General features: G+C 33.9%; 1 pseudogene; it reads left to right on the forward strand.

Moving 5' to 3' along the window:
* Positions 1-15,704: 15,704 nt before the first annotated feature.
* Positions 15,705-20,960, forward strand: LOC130940085 (methylsterol monooxygenase 2-1-like; annotated as a pseudogene).
* The last annotated feature ends 1,180 nt before the right edge of the window (positions 20,961-22,140 follow it).

Here is a 22,140-nt window from a genome sequence, read left to right on the forward strand (position 1 = left end):
CTAACAAATGGAGATGGTGATAGATGGTGAAAGGTAGTGATAGAAGATGGTTGAAGGAGAGAAAGTAGAGATGAGAAGAGAAAAGAAGAAAAGAAATGGAGAGAAGAGAAGAAAAAAAAGAATGTGAAACAGAGGAGTCACGTGTACACGCATACGCGTGAATTAGGAAAATAGGAGGTTGCGTGTACACGGAAGGGCACGTGTACGCGTGACTTGCTAGACACACAGTAGTGGCATGGTACGGGCACAATGAGCCAAACTCTCTATTTAGGTGTCACGTGTATGCGCTTTTTTTTTAAAGCAACCTATAGCTAAAAAGAGTTTTCTAACCTATATTTTGGCATTCTAAAAATAAAATCCAACCCAAAATAAGCAAAATAACTGAGAGTCAAACCTTAATTTCAATTCCTTATTCACCAACTTCTTCTACACATTCCTCATTACTCAAGTCAAGTGTTGGAGGTTGTGCACGGTCCTCCTTATCATCAATTTCACAACACAATGAGGAAGGTTCAATAATCCCAAATAGCACATTGGTTGGTGCGGAATCATCTTCAATGGTGGGGCTTACCGCTTGCTCACCTTCTTCCAATCTTTCATCATTCACAATATGCCTTGGAAGTTGTGCATTATCCTCCTCAACATCAATTTCAAGCTCAATGGAAGAAGGTTCTACAACTTTGGAATCTACCTCACACTCAACCACTTTTTCCTCTTTAATAATTTCGGCTTTCTCCGCTTGTTGCAAGACATACTCTATCTCATTGTTCTCAAGTTGAGATTTTAAAATCTCCTTCATTTTCCGGTCTTCGGTTGATTCTCCACATTCATCCGTGGAAATGCTTTGTTTATGGCATGAATCACATGAGTCTAAGTTGGCTTTAATTTTGGTAACATTAGCCATGATAGCTTCGTGCCTCTTTTGTGCTTCTTTTTGCTCCTTTTGAATTATGATTGCTTTAAGCCGATCCATCGATTCCATGAGATGATCCATTGGCTCTTGTTCTACTTGGCTAACATAATTAGGATCATGTTACTCTTGGATCGATGGATATGGATATTCTTCCATGGAGAGTTGTGGTGGAAAGGAGAATTCATTATGTGGTTGAAAGTTCTCATATATGGGAGGTGGTTCCTCTTGGTAAGAATATGGAAGTGGTGTATATAAAGGTGGTGGTTCTTGGGAGTATTGTTGTTGGAATTGTGGTGGTTCTAAGTATGGTTCATATGGCTTATATGGTTATTGGTATGGTGGATATGGGTTAGGATCATATGGAGTTGTTCGGTGGTATAACGCTTGTGAGTATGGTGGTTGAGGGCTATATTGAGGAGGGGGTTCATAGGCATATGGTGGTGGTGATTGATAACCACAAGGAGACTCACCATATCCATTAGATTGGTATGCATCATGGATTAAATTATGCTCATAGTATGTTGGAGGAGGTTGTTGCCATGAAGATTGTCCATATGCTTGAGGTTCCTCCCACCTTTGATTTCCCAATTCTTGATGCAAACCCTCATTGAAATTCCTATTTTCTATAACATAGTTAGAACCAAACTCATAGCCAAATGGATGAGAATTCATAATAACAAGAGAAAATCAAAACAAAAGCTAATAAGAAACAAAGAAAATAACTCCTACAACTAGCAAAAACTAGCAAAAAACTAAACATCAATATATTAACAATAACCAATAGCAAGCGCATATTATAACACCCTAACTTTTAGCACCTCATGATCGTGCTAAAAGCTCAGGCGTTACATACCTCTAAACCTTTTTATTCTATACTATTTTTATTTAATATTGAGCATTCGCGAACACGAACCGAAACTTTCACCAAGAAAATGGAGATTCGGTACTTTAAATCATTTAATCACAAAATTATATATCTGCGTAGCATTATATACATAGACTTACTCAAAGATCCTCAAATACAATTCCTACCCCTTTAAAAACAAAAATAGTAAATAACGAGGGAAAAATAAAATCTAACAACTCAACTTGTAAATAGAATCTTCTATGTTCTTGTAGTTCCGCACTAAGCCTTCGCACCTTAGCTGAAAGGGGTAGAAATAGGAGGTAAGAACTGTGGAATTCTTAGTATGATCGGGGTAGTTAGTTAAGTTCGTTTTATTATGTTCTTAATAAATAACAACAGTCAACAAAGTACAATCCAACTCAGCAATTACAGAACATAGAATCCAATCACAAGCACACACAATCATAGAAAACACAATCACAAACAAATATGCGCAAACAATGATGATGCATGTCTAGTCCTATCGCAGGCCATGAGCTCATGTGTCGGTTGCCTACCCGCTTTTGAGATTACCCGGGCACGAGTCCCAGATATGGCTTTTCAAATGCATACAGTGTTCATATAAGTCTTACGGCTAGGCTGCATACAGTGTGACTTTTAAATGTATTGTAATATGCTTACATCTGGAAAACAGTTCTCAATGTGTGGGTGTCCTCACTATACATTTGGCGCTAAGGCCCAAACAAGGTCGCATCTGCTCTCATATGACAGACAGTCTTTTAAAACATTTTCTTTATCTTTGTCCTCTGCTCTCCTGTGGTAGAGATCTGCTCTCCTGTGGCAGATATCCCTTTAGTTAATACATTCTTTTCCTTTCTGTGCTCTGCTCTCCTGTGGCAGAGATTTGTTGGGTTCTTTTAATCTTTGTTCTCTGCTCTCCTATGGCAGAGATTCTTTAATATTTTTCTTTCCTTTTCTTTTCTTTCTTCTTCTTTTCTTCCCTACCATTCCATAATATAATTTATCTTCGCATTATTCCCTTGTCTTTCCCTAAGTGTCTTATGAAAAAGAATTATAAAATACTTTAAATGAGTCTGCATTCTCTAAAACTTTTAAGATCACTATTTTCTCTTCTCTGACTTATAATAATATTAATAATATCTTTACTAGATAATATTTTTATTAAAATAATAATATAAATAATATAAATAAGATATTTTAAATTATAAATAAATAATATAAATCTTTTCTTAAACTTATTTTTAAACTTTTATTAATTACTTTCTAAATCACAAATATTTTAATATTCTATTTTTAACCTCAATATTTTATAAAATGATATTTGAAACCTTACTTATTTTTATATTTATAAAAATAACCCTGAGCTTTTATAAAATACCCATTTTACCCTCGTACTTTATTTGTTACCCATACGCGTGACAAAGCGTCACGTGCTGCAGATATCAGAACTCGCTGTGGGCAATTTTTGGGCTGGCTTTGGCCCAGTTCCAAACCCGAAAACACAAATTAGAGGCTGTAGAGTGGGGGAATCAAGGAGAACAATCATTATTCATATAATTTGAGGTTTAGATGTAGTTTTCTAGAGAGAGAGGCTCTCTTATCTTTCTAAGTTTTAGGGTTCATAGGTTTAGTCTTTCTCAATTTCAGATTTCTATTATGCTTCAATTTCGTTTTTCTTCTACTTTTATTTATTCTAGTACTTTAATTCATCTATTCCTTTTATTGATTTCTCTATTTTTCTAATTTAGTTTATAAATTCTCCATGTTAGATTCAATTTCCTTTTTAATGCAATTTGAGGTATTTCATGTTTATTGCTTCTCTCTCCATTTGTTATTATTGATTTCTTACAATTATTGGTCTTAGATTTTACATTTCCTTGTTAGTTTTCCATATTTTTATTTTGTGCCTTCCAAGTGTTTGATAAAATGCTTGGGAGGATTTTAATTTAGATTTTTATGTTCTTAACTTTGATTGATTATTTGAGACTCTTGAGTTATCAAAAGTCTTTTGTTGATTAGTAATTGAGACTTGCTAGTTGGCTTAGGCTTCACTAAATCTAGTCTTTGATTAGGACTTGTGAACCTAAGTTGATTTTGCTCACTTGACTTACTTTCATTGTTAGAGGTTAACTAAGTGAAAGCAAAAGACAATTACCATCACAATTGATAATGATAATTAGGATAGGACTTCTAATTTTCTTTCCTTGCTAAGAGCTTACTTAATTATTAGTTTATTCTTCTTGCAATTTATATTTTCTTGCTCCTTATTTCAAAAACCCAAAAAAATATACTTTGCCGTAACCAATTATAAGTACACTTTCCTGCAATTCCTTGAGAGACGACCCGAGGTTTAATACTTCGGTTAATTTTTATTGGGTTTGCTTAAGTGACAAACTATTTAAATTTGATTGAGGTTTAATTGTCGGTTTAGAATAGGTTGAAAGTGAACGCAGACGTGGCTTTCCACAAGGAAACAGGTACGGCAGCTTTAGCAGCGGTAGTTAGAGACTGGCAAGAAAAAGTCATCACTGGGACTACAGCAACATTCAAGACAACATCAGCATTAACAGCTGAAGCTCAGGCATACAGAGAGGCACTCATACTCATTAAGAATCTACAAATACCCAATTGCATAATTGAAACAGACTGCTTACTTCTGGTTCAGGCAATAAGTCAAAAATGCCTATAACGAAAGCAGATGCAATCTTCCGTGACATTCTCCAATTGCTGGACGAGGCTCCAGATGTAGGAGCTACTTGGACTCAAGGAATGGCAACAAACTAGCTCACCAACTGGCAGCGATGCAGTGGGGAATGATCTAGGGAGACAGTGGACAATGAATTCGCCTACTCAAGTTAGGAATACAATCAGAACAGAAGCAAGTTTCACATCAATTCAGCACATTCAAGGTATACAGAATCAAGGAATACAGATTCAAGTCAACATGGTTTCCGACTCAACAAGCCACTAAGAACTGCGAATGGAGGAGAGATTACCTGGGAGGGCAGAAACGGAAGCCCGAGACAAGCCATCAGCGGAAGACAAAGAGCAAAATCGACCCACAGCAAAGCACCAACCATCCATCGACAGCCATAACGAAGCCATTGACATAGGAGACAAGGACCGAGGAGGAGACGCAGCCGATCGGGCAGTGTCACAGATTGCGTTAGGCCAAGGATGGGGTAGCGATCGTCAAAACAAGAATTCGCCAGAGGATTCACGGCAGATCCGATTGAAGCCCAACGAATGTGAAGCGGCGCACGGAATGGTGTATGGCGGGAGGAAAGGGGATGCAGGTCAGAAAGGGGCATCCGTGGAAGGCACGGCAATGGCCAAATTCAGAAGGAAATCCTCAGGATTAGGGATGGCAATGGCATTGGAAAAGGAGGAGCTTGGAATCAGGAACATGCACCATAGCTGAGGATGAAGAGCACAGCGTTGGAGAACACTGCGTGAAGGAGGAAGAAGATCAAGTTGAGGCATACAGGGTCGGGTTGCTTCCGGATCGGGCTCGGAAATGGGTTGGGGTGGGGGACTAACAGCTTCTGTTGCTTTGGGTTGGGTTGGTTGGCTGGCCCAGAACCAAGTGCAAAAAAAAAAAAACATGGATACAAAAACAAAAAACAAAAACTGATTTGAACCATTGAATATAAATATTTTCTTTTAAGTGAATAAGTAATCCTTTTTGGGGAATGATTGAATGGTCCTTACATCTTTTTGTCACCGAAGTTGATGAAAGATGGCCATTTTTTTATGATATTGGATACTTGGGTCTTGGTTCATTCTTTTTCCAAAAACTATCAGGCCTTATAATATCCCATTTGTTTAAGCCTAATTATTCTGATAATTTTAAAATAGCATAACAATATTTTTTTGGGTCAAAATAAATTAAAATTAACATACTGAATTAGTAACAATATGATGTAAAATCTTTCAACAAAAAAAAATATGATGTAAATTGTTAAAATGAATTACTATATTTGACCCACAAAAAATAAACCAAAATCAAAAGAAATAATATTTGTATTTTTCAAAAATAATTTTAGTTTGACAAAATATACATTTTGGGGATAATAACAAATAATGCATGTATTTAATCTTTTTATTGGGTCATCCAAAAAGTTATTTAGAAAGGATATATAAAAAATAATAATAATAAATTGATTTTTGGACTTTTTATTTCTTTTTAATATTTTGTCAATCATGTAAATATATTAAAAAATTATTTAAAATAAAATTACCAAATTAAAAAGATATTTTTTTTAATCTTTGAATAGACTTGAAAAAAATTATATTGATATTTATAAATTATGAGATATATGACATATTTTAAAATTTGTCAAATTAAAATTATATTTTAAAGATAATTATGAGATACTTGGCATGTTCTAAATTTTGTCAAAAAATTTTCATGATTAAAAATTATAGTGCCCAAATAATTATTGTATAAAGATTTACGATGCTGTAGGATCTTTGTTATTTCTTTGTTTATTACTTTCATTAAACAATAATGTTGTGGTAGAAATATTTGATATCCTCACTATGCTATTATTTTGTCTATGAACAGAATTAATTTTTGACAAAATAATTTTTGAAAAAGGAATGATACTTTATATTTAAGAATATTTTAATTTGAAAAAATATATTAAATATTTAGAGATATATTTTAAAAAGTTAGAAATATCAATATAAATTTTTGCAAATCTGTTTAAAAGGTTAAAAAATATTATCTTTTTAATTTGGTAATTTTATTTTAAATGATTTTTTTCTATATTTATTGTGCAATTGACAAAATATTAAAAGAAATTAAAAATAGTCTAAAGATTAATTTTTCATTGTTATATATATATATATATATATATATATATATATGTTCTAAATAAATTTTTAGATGACCCAGCAAAAAACTGAATTAAATACATGTATTATTTGTCATTTATTTCAAATGTGTATTTTTATCAAACTAAAATTAATTTTAAAAAAAATAATTTTTTTGTTCATTTTTTGGGTCAAAATAATAATTTCATTTTAACAATTTACATTATATTGTCACTAATTCAGTATTTTATTTTTTTACCAAATAAAAAATTATAATGCTATTCTAAAACTATTAGTCTTTTTTATTGAGAAAATTATTAGGCTAATTGGGCTTTAGTAAATGGGCTATTGTAGGGATCTGATTCAGTACTCCTGAAAGGTTTGGAGTATTAAAACTCTTCTTAAAGAGTTAAATAAAAGTTAACGTATTTGGAGTTTTAGTACTCCTTAATTAATAAGAGAGAGAAAAATTATTATTTAATTATTAAGAAAAGAGAAAAGAATTAACATTAAATTCTATTTGGATTAAATTTTTTGTTTTAATTTAAATTTATTTTATTTTAGATTGATATTAAATTATTATAAAATTATGATAAAAATAAAAATTTAAAAGAATTAAAAAGATATAATACTCTTATTATTCTAAAATTTTTTTATTTAAACAAACATATTCATATTATTTTAAAATTAATACGAATAAATTTATTAAAATTTTTAAATTTTAAATAAATATATTCATCTTATTTTAAATAAATGTTCTCGTATTATTTTTTTAAAACGGTTAAACATGATTTTTAAATATCTCAACAAAAGAGATAGATATATATAATCTTTTAAATTAATAATATTAAAGTATATATATAAGTACATAATATCTGAAAAGATTAATAAATCTTACCTAAAAAATTTAGTTAGAGATATTTTTTGCTTAAAATAATAAAAATAATACGAATACGTTTATTTTTATTAAATTAAATTATTAATTTAAATTATATCTATCTAAGTTTTAAATAAAAAATTTTAAAAATTTAAAATTCAAATATGTGAATAAGATTAGATTAATAATAAAAAAAATAAAAATATATGAATACGATTCAAATTGTACAGAAATAGAAATAAGTTTGTCGGTAAACAAATTTATTATTTTCAATGAACAAAAGAAGATAGTATATTAGATAAACTTTATGAAATAAATTATAATTTTAAATAAATAATTAAAATAAATAAAATATAAAATTATTAATTAATTAGATTTTATTAACTAATTAAATAACTTATATATTAATAAAGCATATTAAATTTCTTATAATAATTATAATTATCATTTATTAAAAATATATTTTATAAGTTATAATTAATATGTTTGTAGTTTTTTCAAAAAAAGTATTAATTATTTATTGATTTTATCGGTATGCATTAAATGTTAACTTAAATCAACGTAAAGTAAATTGAATTTTAAATTTTAATAGTATTTTTTTTGTTAAAATTATATGGAGTTTTAAAACTCCAAACATCAAGGGAGTATTGTAACATCCACGCTATTGTAAGGCCCAATAGTTTTTGAAAGAGCAATGAACCCAAGTACTTAGCGATGTAAGAGAATGGCTATCTTTCACCAACGTTGATGAAATAAGATGGCCGACCATTGAATCATTCACCATTTTTGTATATTATTGAATTTAAAGATTCACGAAAGGCTGAAATTTTAAAAAATAAATAATATTTTTCTATACTTTGCTAGTCTAGTAAACTTTTTAGTATTACATTAAATCTTAAGCTTACAAGACTGCTAATTTTCCCACAAGTACATGTGGACCAATCTTCAAGTCATATAATACATAAGGTAGTGTTTTTTTTTTTTTTTGGTGACTAAACATAACACAAAAAAAAAAAGAACTAAGAAAAAGAGTAGCACTCCTCTCTAATAATAATGTCTAAATTATTAGGGGGTAGTAACCACTCTAGATACACCTGCTTGTTTAAAGCAGCAGTCCTAGCCATTAAATCAGCCGCTCTGTTTGCTGTGCGCTGGATGAGAACTAAAGTAGCTGTCCAATTGCGTTGAAGCATCTCTTTGATTTTGTCAAGCAGATCAGAGTCATTCCTAATCATGCTGGTTGTGCCTCGCGAAACAAGTAGAAACGCATCAAGATTATCAGTTTCACATATGACCTCTTTGCACTCGCAATCCCAAGCCATAACAAGCCCTCTCCAAATAGCATGAAGCTCACAACAGAGAACACTAGAAAGAGGTATACTGGAGAACAACCTTTTATCCAAATTCCCATGCTGTCTCTAATAATACATCCAAAGCCAGCTAATTGCTCATTTTCAAAAATGCTTGCATCGCAGTTCACTTTACAAACATTCATTGGAGGTGGTTCCCAGTTATATTTCAAAGAAGAAGGAATAATATGTTTTTGGTTGGTAACAACATTAGAGAAATCTCGAACAGCATGTTTAACCAAGTGAACAATTTTCTCCTTACTCCATGGATCATCTTGATGAAAGATGTCATTGTTCCTATCCCTCCAAATCCACCAAAAGGCCGCTGCAAAGAGAAACTCATTGTTGTTGAGGTTAGAACGAATCCAAGACACAAAATCCAAACTAGAGTCCTCAACGGTCATTCCAAAATTTAAGCTAATCCAAATCTGACGAGTTTTTTGGCAAGTCCTAAAGTAGTGGTTAATATCCCTTGCGCAAGATAACATCTCTGACAAAAATCAGAAGTAGCAAGACCTCTTTGAAATCGGTACCTAGCTGTGGGAACTCCGTTGTTGAGGCAAAGCCAGAGCAGACACTTTATCTTCTCCGGTATTCTCAAGCGCCAAAGCCAAAGCCAATTTTCATTATCATTCCAGCCAAATTTCTTCTTCAATAGCCATTCATACCCGCTTTTAGTCGAGTAGGTGAGAGTATTTGAGTTTGTCCAAAACCAACCTGTTTTATCTCCTGCCTGCTTGATAGGATCAAAGAGCATCAACTCAAGTTTAACTTCTTCCGGAATAATTGTGCAAAGAATATCCCACCGCCAATGCCCATGGTGCCAGACATCTTCTAACTTCAAGTGAGAATCAGAAATGTGCACAAAAGGAACCAAAGGAGCTAGCGTTCCACATGGTCGCCAAGCATGATACCAAAAGGATTGAGACATCCTGCCTGTACACCAATCAAAACCATCACGAAGCTTTTCTATTGTCTTATAAATCGCCCGCCAAGTGCTTGAAACATTATTAGAAAAATTGGGTGAAAAGCATGAACTCCCAGATAAATATTTTGCCAACATAATTCTTACCCAAAGCTTATCTTTATTATGCAGTAATTGCCAAACAAGCTTTCCGAGTAAAGCAAAATTTACACATTGGGTATCTCTAATTCCCAAGCCTCCATATTTTCTTGGAGTGACAACTTTGCTCCACTTGACCAAACTTAAGCAACGCTCCCCCACCTTTTCCTTCCACAAGAATTGTCTAAGTACAGAATCAATCTTTTGACAAATCGAAGTAGGAAAAAGAGTCACTTGCATCTGATAAATAGGAAGAGAAGAAGCAAGAGATTTAATTAAGCAAAGCCTGCCTGCTCTGTTAAGGAGCCGACCTTTCCAACTAGCTAGCCTATTCTTGATCTTCTCTAAAGAGTCCGAAAAATAGATCTAGCAGCTCGAGGATGATTAAGGTTCACCCCCAAGTATTTGCCCAAGTCACTAGTAAAGGGAATATGAGAAACACCAGACAACATTTCCTTCCTTCTATTAGAGATATTTCTAGAACAAATAGTTTTAGATTTTTCAATGTTAACCTTCATACCTGAAGCTTTACAGAACAACTCCAAGGTGTGCATAATATTCTGAACTTGACTTTTCTTTGCTTTACAAAAAAGGAGGAGATCATCTGCAAACATCAAGTGAGAAACTCTAGGTCCCCCTCTAGAAACAGCCACACCATCCCAAATACCCTCGTCAACTTGTTTGGAAATGAAGCACGCCAATCTCTCCATACACAAAACAAATAAATAAGGAGAAATTGAATCTCCTTGCCTGAGCCCTCTGCGAGGTTGGAAGCTGTCCAATCTATTCCCATTCCAAAGGATGGAGAGATTTGAGGCCTGAACACAATTCATTACAAGACGAATAATTTGAGAAGGAAAGCCAAAAGATTCAAGAGTGTGCTCAAGAAAATTCCAATCAACTCTATCATAAGCCTTTTCTAAATCAATCTTAAAAGCCATAGCTCCTTTTCTAGACTTTGTCTGCTTAAGAAAGTGAAGAACTTCTTGGGCGACAATAATATTATCAGGTGCTCCTCTACCATGAATAAACCCTCCCTGAGTTGGGGTAACAATCTCATCCAAAAATGGTCATAATCTATTAACCAGCACTTTAGTCACTAGCTTATAAATTACATTACAAAGGCTTATTGGCCGAAAATCCTTTAATCTAGTAGGAGGGTCGCACTTAGGGATAAGAACAATCAAAGTTTCCAACAAAGAATGGCTTAACGTCTCCCCTAAGAATGCTTTCTGAACAGTACGCCATACCTCATGACCCACCACATCCCAATATTCCTTGAAGAAAAAAACTTGAAAACCATCCGGCCCAGGAGCTTTGAACGAGCTCATATTATCCAGAGCTTCTTTAACCTCCAACATTGTTACTGGTTTAGACAAATTATCACTAGCATCATGGCTAAGAGTTGGCATAGGAATTTCTCCCATGCAATTAACCTCAACAGGCTCAGTAGAACAAAAAATATTTTTGAAGAAATGAACAACCTCCCGTTGTAAAACTTCCGGATCATCAGACCAAGTCTCATCACTGACCAGCAACCCATGAACCTTGTTAGATTTTCTTCTAAGGATGGTTTGCATATGGAAAAAGCTAGTATTTCTATCACCATACCGAACCCATTGATCTCTTGACTTCTGGTACCAAAGCATTTCTTCCTGTGCCAAAACTATATTATACTCAGCTCTCAATTCTTCCTCTTTGTGCTTCAGAATCGGATCATCGTCAGCTTCCATTTTTCGTTGAATACGATTCAAATAACCCTCCAATTCCCTCTATTTAATAAAAATATTGCCGAAAACCGTAGAGTTGAATTCCAACGAAACTTCTTGGACCCCCAGCAATTTCCTATGGATGCCAAAGTCTGTACTATTCCAAGATTTTTGAACAATGGCCTTGTAACCAGGATGTGTTGCCCATGCCGCTTGGAATCTAAAAGGCCGGTTTCCTTTCTTGATAGGAACTCTTTGACATCGGATAAGTAGGGGACAATGATCAGAGTGGGAACGGCTGAGAACTTCAACAAAAGCTTCTGGAAAAAGAAGGCGTCATTCTGTAGTACAGCAAGCTCTATCCAATCTCTTTGCAATTTCTTTGTTTCCTTAAATTTTACGAAACCAAGTAAACCGTCTTCCAGAGGTTGTTAGATCAAAAAGACCACAAGAATCTAGAGTACTTGCAAAGATATTACTGCGATTCGAATATAAATTACCCCCCTTCACCTCATGAACACTCAAAATATCATTAAAATCCCCAACCACCATCCACGGGTCCTGAATGCACAAACCAATATCAAGCAGATGATTCCATAATTCTACTCTATTAGTGGCTTGAGGGCTGCCATAAACCGCACTACAGATCCATCTTCGCCCACCACCATCAATTTCCAAAGGTACACATTGATTCATAGCCCAAAGAATTTTACAAGAAAATTTTAAATTAGCAGAGAGGAACCAAATTCCTCCCTTGTGTCCAACAGCATCTACAATCCCTACAGGATAATAGCCTAATCTCTCCCAAAATTCTTTCATAGTTTCAAACCCAATATGAGTTTCCACTAAAATAAAAAAAAGTTGGTTGAAATTTTTGTACCAACTCCTTACAGTGCACCCGAGACATCTTATTTGACGCCCCCTAACATTCCAACTAATAATATTTAAATGGTCACAATCCATAAAAAATAAATTAAATAATTGGAATGTTTAATCATTCTACCTCACGTTGATGGACCCCTGTCTCCAAGTGTCTTCTCGTGGACTTGTGCCGCAGAACCATCATTCTTCTGTGGAGGTTGGTTTTCCAAGTTTGTTGTTGCACTAACTTTATCAAGCTCTTTTTGTACTCGAGAATCCATTGACAATGCTTCAATAGGTGAGTTTTGAAGCGAAATAGGACGCTGTCTTTTGTGCCCTGCTTTAAAAAAGGGAGTACTCTGATCTTTGAAAGCCACCTGAGTTGTTCCCAAAGAGCCAAGCGTGGATGGAGGATTGGTGCGCGAAATTGTGATCACTACACAACTTTGCACAACTAACCAGCAAGTGCACTGGGTCGTCCAAGTAATAAACCTTACGCGAGTAAGGGTCGATCCCACGGAGATTGTCGGTATGAAGTAAGCTATGGTCACCTTGTAAATCTTAGTCAGGCAGACTCAAATGGGTATAGTGATATACGAATAAAGCATAAAAATAAAGATAGAGGTACTTATGTAATTCATTGGTAGGAACTTCAGATAAGCGTATGAAGATGCCTTCCCTTCCGTCTCTCTGTTTTCCTACTGTCTTCATCCAATCCTTCTTACTCCTTTCCATGGCAAGCTTATGCAAGGGTTTCACCGTTATCAGTGGCTACCTCCCATCCTCTCAGTGAAAATGTTCCTATGCTCTGTCACAGCATATGGCTAATCAGCTGTCGGTTCTCGGTCAGGCCGGAATAGAATCCAGTGATTCTTTTGCGTCTGTCACTAACGCCCCGCCTGCTAGGAGTTTGAAGCACGTCACAGTCATTCAATCATTGAATCCTACTCAGAATACCACAGACAAGGTTAGACCTTCCGGATTCTCTTGAATGCCGCCATCAGTTCTTGCCTATACCACGAAGACTCCGGTTAAAGAATCCAAGAGATAAACATTAGAGCCTTGTTTGCTTGTAGAACAAGAGTGGTTGTCAGTCACTTTGTTCATAAGTGAGAATGATGATGAGCGTCACATAATCATCACATTCATCATGTTCTTGGGTGCAAATGAATATCTTGGACAAAGAACAAGCGGAATTGAATAGAAGAACAATAGTAATTGCATTAATACTCGAGGTACAGCAGAGCTCCACACCTTAATCTATGATGTGTAGAAACTCCACCGTTGAAAATACATAAGAACGAGGTCTAGGCATGGCCGAATGGCCAGCCTCCCAATGATCTAAGAACTAGATGTCCAAAGATGAAAATACAATAGTAAGAGGTCCTATTTATAAGAAACTAGTAGCCTAGGGTGTACAGAGATGAGTAAATGACATAAAAATCCACTTCCGGACCCACTTGGTGTGTGCTTGGGCTGAGCAATGAAGCAATTTCGTGTAGAGACTCTTCTTGGAGTTAAACGCCAGCTTTTATGCCAGTTTGGGCGTTTAACTCCCATTTAGGTGCCAGTTCCGGCGTTTAACGCTGGGATTTCTGAGGGTGACTTTGAACGCCGGTTTGGGCCATCAAATCTTGGGCAAAGTATGGACTATCATATATTGCTGGAAAGCCCAGGATGTCTACTTTCCAACGCCGTTGAGAGCGCGCCAATTGGGCTTCTGTAGCTCCAGAAAATCCACTTCGAGTGCAGGGAGGTCAGAATCCAACAGCATCTGCAGTCCTTTTCAGTCTCTGGATCAGATTTTTGCTCAGGTCCCTCAATTTCAGCCAGAAAATACCTGAAATCACAGAAAAACACACAAACTCATAGTAAAGTCCAGAAAAGTGAATTTTAACTAAAAACTAATAAAAATATACTAAGAACTTAACTAAAACTACTAAAAACATACTAAAAACAATGCCAAAAAGGGTACAAATTATCCGCTCATCAAGGATCCTTCTTTTCCTTGGGCCCCACCTTTGCATTTGATAAGGACTTCACCTTTGTATTTGATGAGGATCCAGCATGCATATTATTAGACCCAAAAGAAAATTTCTTACTCACCAAATTGGAGCATATTGCTACATTGGCTTTTTTTGGCACCACATTGGGGCCTTTACCCACTTTTTCCTTGCCCTTTCTACTAACTGTAATCCATTCACCCTCTTTTGCACGAGTATCCATTTCCATGCGTGAATCTTACAAATTATCATGCACAAGACTTGCTGCACCATGCTTCTCCATAATTGGAATTGATTTGGCATTAATTCCAAATTCAAAAGTTGAATTTTGATTTTTTACTGGGATTTGACTACCTTCTACCGTTTTCTCGTTGTTATCCACAGGAAACAGTGACGACAACTTTTTCTCCTTTACCGTGCTTTCCTTTCCAAAGCCATTGTTGTTCTCTTTCGCACATTCTCTTGTTACATGCCCAAAGCAGCTACATTTTTCACAAATTAAATTCAAGTGCTCATATTCTATGTCATACATATGACCATCAACTTGAATTTTTTTTATAACTGGAAGTCCCAAGTTAATTTGCACACATGCTCTTGCATACTTTCCCCTCTCTGCAGACTTGGTGGCTAAGTCGATGCGGATCGGTTTGCCTACCACTGACGCAATCATTTTCATGGCTCTCTCTTGATAATAGTTAATGTTTAAACCTGTGATTCTTATCCAAACCATGGTAGACCCAAAAGTATTTTCACAAGGTCTGAATGAAGAACTCCAAGGTTTAACCGCAACATAACTACCAGTAATCATCCATGGTCCTCCAAGGAGAACTTTCTCTCTATCCTCTAAGAGATCAAATTTGACTAAGAAATAACCAAAACCGACATCTAGCACCTCATATCCTCCTTTGGTTCTCCAGATGCCTTTAAGCCTGTGCGTAATCACCGTATAGCTAAAATTTTTTCCAAGAACTTTGATCACGATGGCATCCTTGTAAGGCTCTGCCAATATCTCTTTTGTTTCTTCAGTGAACGTCACAATTGGTATCTCCGAATCGCCTTGCTTACCAACTACGGTAGCCAACTTATCCCATCAAGAGAATCAACAACCTCCAAAGCTCTCCTTGTTGAGGCACCAACAACTTTATCTCTGAACGATATCCACTGACTTTGAGTCTTGTTACCGTCTCCTTTAATCCCCTCCTTGCATGCCCCCTCCGCTCTCCCCCTTATTGCTTCCGCCGGCATGGCCAGCTGCCTCGCTATGTGCCACCCTCAAAGACTTTCCCCCGCTCTCTCCACTCTCCATTTCACGTACTCTCATGTACTCTCTCTCTTACTAGGGTTTTTTTTTCTCATAAAAAAAATCAGTTAAAAAAAAATCAGTTAGGTAGTGTTTGTTTTTAAAGACAGAACAAAATATGATACTGAGACAGAAATAATAAAATTGTCCATCTTTTCTATTATTTGAAATGTTTCATTTTTAAGAGTTTGGTCCAATTGAAATCATTAATATTTTTTATTATTTTAAAAAATTATATTTAATTATTTATAAATATATATCTCGTTTACATTGTAAACGAGATGCGTGTAAAATTATCTCGTTTACAGTCGAGAGGAATATTTATTTCGGTAAATAATTTTTAAATTATTTATTTCAGTAATTATTATAATTAATATATTTATTAAAATAAAAAATTCATATTTAAATAACATGTGAAAAAATAGAATTAAAATTAATGCATTTAAAGATATTGAGAATTTTGAATTTATAAAAAAAATGAGAAAAAAACTAGTGAAGGAATTAGTTTGGTGCACGACATTCAATTTTAGAGACTAAAATGAGTCACTTAATGCAAAGTGAGAGACTAATTTGGTGCATCTACACTGATGACATAACGAATGACACGTGGACAAATAATGTTGTGACACGTGACACAAACAGACACGTGGCCAAATAGCATTGTGACACATGGCACAACCATTCACATCAATATGCTACGTGTCATCGATAAACACATCATCATACCATTACACATGACCAAATCATAGAGGACACATATCACTAATATCCCATGTCATCAAACTATGTCATCACGTCGTTAATGAAAAATGACTTAAGGATTAATATGATGTATTTTTACCAATCTCAAAAACATAATTAGTATAATTAAAATTTTAGAGACGATTTTAATATACGACGTTAATCTCAAAGACCACTTTAAATTTAACTCATGTGATAATATATACGGATGAATAATCACATAAAAATATATCATTATAAAAATTAAACAATTTAATATATTTAACATTTTAATTATCATTGAAAATATTTTCATAAGAGTAATCATCGGTTACATTATCGATGCGTTGAGATGATTGATGATGATTGCTTGAGCCTAATTGGGCGATAAATTGAAAGACGACGAAGGGCATTGATGAATTCCAATACGGATTTGGATCCTCTAAAGTTTGAATTTTACTTTAGAGAGTAAAGTATGATCTTCTATCCTTGAATAGTTTCTCTTTCATATTTATTCTTGGTCCCACCTATAAAATCAATGGTAAGAGATCACACTTTACTCTCTAAAGTGAAATTTAAACTTTAGAGGATCCAAATCCTTTCAATACTACGTATAAAAGAAAGGATATATAATTTTTGTTCAATTTAATTTGAGCAATGTAGATCACAACCGACAACATTTATTCCAATACTACAAATAATGCACTCTTAAATCAGCAGGGTTGCCCATTATACACATCGGATTTCATAACCCTTCTCTCTAGCCCCTATTCGTCGTGATATTAGTAATAATGAAATCATGAAAAATCAATGGGATTTAGTTTGGGTTCATGCTCCTTGTTAGTTGATAAAAAAGTTTGATTAGGTTTCTAAAGAGAAATATTTAATTAATCTGTTATTATATATTTAATTATTTTATTATGTTAAATTTAATTATTTGAAAAATTAATTACTTTATTAAAATTCATAAAATAATATGTGCATAAATACACAATCACCAATTTGATAACTGATTTTAACAAAAAAAAATTATGACAATTCACTCAAATAAAATGTTTAAAGATTAATTTTAGTCAAATACAACTTTTTAAATTACAAGATGCAAATGTAACTTTTCACAAATCTATAGAAATCACTATTAATAATAGCGAATTAGAAAAATACGTAAATCGTTACTGACAGCAATAATTTACGTGAAACAGTGTATAAATAAAAATTGCTATAAGTAGTGGCAATTTCTGTACGATTGGGCTTAGTCATAAACCACTATAAACTGTAGTAGTTTATGTGTGGTTATATTCCTGTTTCTTTCATTGCATATGCCTGCTATGTTACTCACCAGATCTTCAACCCAATCATCTTTCTTTATCTAGTGTATAATTTGATCAACGTGAAACTTTACAATGATTGCTAATGGTTGTTTTCAGGGAGACAAAAATTAACATTCCTTCCTCTCAAGAAAAATGTATTATTCGTTTGTTGCTGTACTATTTGTGTCAACTTACTTGTTATTGTTTTTTCATATCCTGTCTTCATATACATGGACATGCGGAATACTCTTTCAATTTCATCCTGGTATTTTTAGTTTTTTTTTTTAACATTCTGGTTATTTTAGTCTAATAACTTTTAAAATAGGAATTTTATGTGAACATTTAGAATATATTTTTTTTGTAAGTTTACTTAACAAGATCGAATTTTGGTTTGACAGGAGAGTAGTTCTAGCTCAAATAATCTTTTACTTCGTTTTGGAGAATTTTGTGTATTCTACTCGGGCATAGGGTATTACATACAAAATGATTGTACAAGCATGTATACAATGTTCATCATGAGTAAATATTCATATGAAAAATGCTATTTGTATAATTCAGTTTTTGATCAGTTTTTAATATTATTTAATTATTTTTTAATTAAAACATATTCCTATTTTTTAGATACACATTAGTACTTAAGACTAATTTAAATTTCAAAAACTGAAATTTTTTTAATTTTCTACCCACTTCATAGTTAGTTATTGTTTCCTTCTTTTACGTTCCTTCTCTATCTGTAACACAGTTTTTTTCTATCTCGTTCTCTTGTACAAGACCGCTTTTTTTACATTCCTTACTTATGTTATATTACTTAGTAGTTGTAAAGGTTAGGTTCATTGGTTCAAATGAATGAGTTTTAGATGTGTGTAGGAATCAATTTAAAAGATGGGATATTATTTTAGATGTGTTGCAAGTCAATCTAGTTAGCATTTGAAAAAAATTTTATCTGCTATAACCAAGTGTAATTTATGCACAATGAATAAACCATTAACAAGTTGGACACACTGTATATAGAATAACCAATTATAATATTACACTTACAAAATTATACGTTTACACAACTCAAATCACAAGCTTGCACACCAAATAACTAATAGTCAACAAAAATCACTAATAAAAATAAATTAATCATCAACACAAGTATGAGAATAGAACAACCAAGCAGCAGTAAAACTCACATAATATTCTCTTGCAGACAACTAAAACTCACGTAAACACATCCAAAATACAGAAATTGCACATGTAAAAATAATTTAACATTCTAATATATATGAGAATATCTTCAGGCCATTTTAATTGATTTTTAATTAAAAAAAGAATATTATACAGAATAATAAGAAAAGCAATGGTGTCAAAGAATGGCAGAAAAAAACTTTATAAATAGAGATCCATCTAAACCTTAGGTATGTTTTCGACGCGGACGAATAGCGACGCTGATGTGGACAAACAGCGGCGTCAGGATGATGAGCGCCGAGGAGGAAGGTGGTGCGGATGAACGGTGGCGGAGGATGACGAACCACAAACAGTGTGCGCCTCTGAGTTTATGATGTGTCGTGAATGTGATTGCTCTGCTTCTTTCAGGGTTTTGTATGGTATTAGTTAATAATTAGATGGTTTAAGGTTTATTTTAGAATTTTAAAATCAAAATTTTGAATTTTAATTAATTTAATTTTTGAATGTGTATTTAAATTGTAATATATTAATAATTAAATATATTAAATCTGAAACAGAAATTTAAAATTTAAATTTTAAATTTTTATTTTATTTAGTTTGTATTTTGGATGTGTATTTAATTTTAAAAAGACACTAAATCTATTCATAATTTTTAAATATATTTGTTTTACTTTTTTCTTTAATTATTGTAATAAAATGCTGAATATTGTACAATTTTTAAAAGATACTTAGTTGAATTGAATTAATATTATGTGTATTCTACTGTATTGACTTATTATTTTTCATTATCTATGAACTATTTTAGCCTATTATTTTTTTTTTGTCGATGAATTGGACAACCCCTAATTCTAGGCATTATCCACTCACACACACCACATTCACACACACAATTCAGGTTCTATCACACCCAGCTACAGCTGGGAATCGAACCTGGGATGTGGCTATATGAGGCCAACAAATAGGCCATTGGTACAAAGCCTCGTCACTTTTAGCCTATTACTTAAACTACCAAGGTGTTTCACTATGTTGTGAACGTATGCTACACCATTTAGACATACTTCTGAATATGCTCATATACTTTTCTTTAGATTTGCTACCATTGTTGGTCTTGTTATCATTGGGCCTCATTTGATAACTCTTTGATTATGGATGGTTCTTAGAATCTTTGGGATAGTTGAGGCATATTGTAGTTACCATTTTTCATGGTGTCCTTTCAATTTCTTGTCATTGTATGGGAAGTGAGTGTCATGTTCCTTCTTCATTTGACATAACCATTTTTTTCATATATTTAGGTAATGTCCTCGTTAAAACCTTGCTTCTTTACAACTATTATTATCGGTTGTTGTACACCAAATTCAGAAACTATTCATCAACATTCACTTATATGGACGGATAAGTTTTCAACTTGTTTTTTAAGGTAGTGTTTGTTTTGAGGTACTGAGACAGAGATTGAGAGACTAAAATTCAATATCATGTTTGTTAGCTCAAAGACTGGTACTAAAATTTCTGTCTCTATTTTTAAATTTTCAGTATTTTAGTACCTCCAAAAAGTAGGGACACAAGGGACTGAAATTTTTAGAGACATAGACTGAAACTTTAATAACATTTTATACTTAAAATACCCTCATTTCAATTAATTATATTAATTTCAATTTTACCCTTTGTACAAATTAAATTAGAGCTTCATTCTTGTTTTAATTTCTATCTTTCAGTTTACACCAAACAGAATATTGAAATTTATTTCAATCTCTATCTCTGAGTCTCTGTCTCTTAGTCTCAGTCTTTCAAACTCTATCTCTCTACTAAACACTAGCTAAATGTATTGATATTGTTGTTTAAAATATAAGATGGCCAGACCAAGACTTGTTAATGCATTGGATATTCCATTTCTTATTGAATGTGACATTTTTTCCACCATAATAAGATATTTGGGACTGATATAGGGTACAGAAAGTTGAAAGCATCTAAGAGTGCAGAAATTGAATTCAACAATAAATAAAAGAAAAATGATGGTAGAAATTAGAATTTTGAATTCTCATTCTAAGGAAAATGGTACAACAACAAGCGAGAGAAAAGGCTGTTAATTTTTGTCTGAATGAAAACAAACATTCGTAATAATTATAAATTTTCACGTTGAACAGACTGTGCACCAAATAAAGGAAGATGACCGAGATAGAGATCTAGTGAGCAACATATCAAACATATGCAATGGAGGAAATAGGAATATGACCACACATAAACTGCTATTGCCTGCAGCAGTTTATGACCAAGTCCAATCGTACAGAAACCGCTGCTACATATAGTGGTTTCTACTTGTACACTACTCCACGTAAACTGTGGCTTACAGTAGCGCTTTACGTATTTCTCTAATCCATTACTAGATTTGTGAAAAGTTACATTTATGGCTTGTGATTTAAAAAGTTGTGTTATGGTAAAACAATCGTGCTACGTTACCAAGATAAAATCTGCCAATATCTGCCAATAATTATTGGGCTGGTTCACAAAGCCCACTTATTCAAAAAACCACATCTTAAATTAACCCAGGTTGATCCCAAAGCCACTTGTTTACTCCTCTTACCCTAATTTACTCCATCTTCACTTGGTGTTACCGTTGAGACACATCCCCATTTCCCAACTCCACTTTCAGCGCCGCGCCAGTCGTTGCCTGTCGCCTTTGTCAATAGAGTCAACGCCGCCGGGAAACAATAAGCCACCACTAACAAGAACGGTCCCACAGCTGTCCAAGTGACCCCGGCGCCGCTACATGTTGATGTCGGATGCACTTTGAAGACGCATCCAGAAGTGACACCTGCAACGCGACGTCCTTTCGTAGCTCCGCCTCGAGACACGCTGCAGCGAGACTCTTCCGGCCTCGTGGAGACAATAGCATCCCCGAAACTCTTTGCCCGCCGCATCGCCAACCCAGCGTCGCTCCCTATCTTGAGTTCGAGCCCACCTCGCAGTGTGTCTTCCCTCTGACACCGGCACAACAAAAGGTAATTGGGTCTTCAACATTTTCACTAATTGCTAGTGCTAGGGTTCATTTGTGAACAATAAATTGGAGTTGAGATTGAGTCAATAATAGTGCTGTGTCTATTGCATGTTTCATTAGAAAAATAGAAATTGTGAAGTAACTGCTTTTGTTGTTGATATGGTTCCAAGTTAACATAATTTACTAT

The sequence above is a fragment of the Arachis stenosperma genome, chromosome 7, assembly GCF_014773155.1.
Source record: "Arachis stenosperma cultivar V10309 chromosome 7, arast.V10309.gnm1.PFL2, whole genome shotgun sequence".
NCBI lineage: Eukaryota > Viridiplantae > Streptophyta > Magnoliopsida > Fabales > Fabaceae > Arachis > Arachis stenosperma.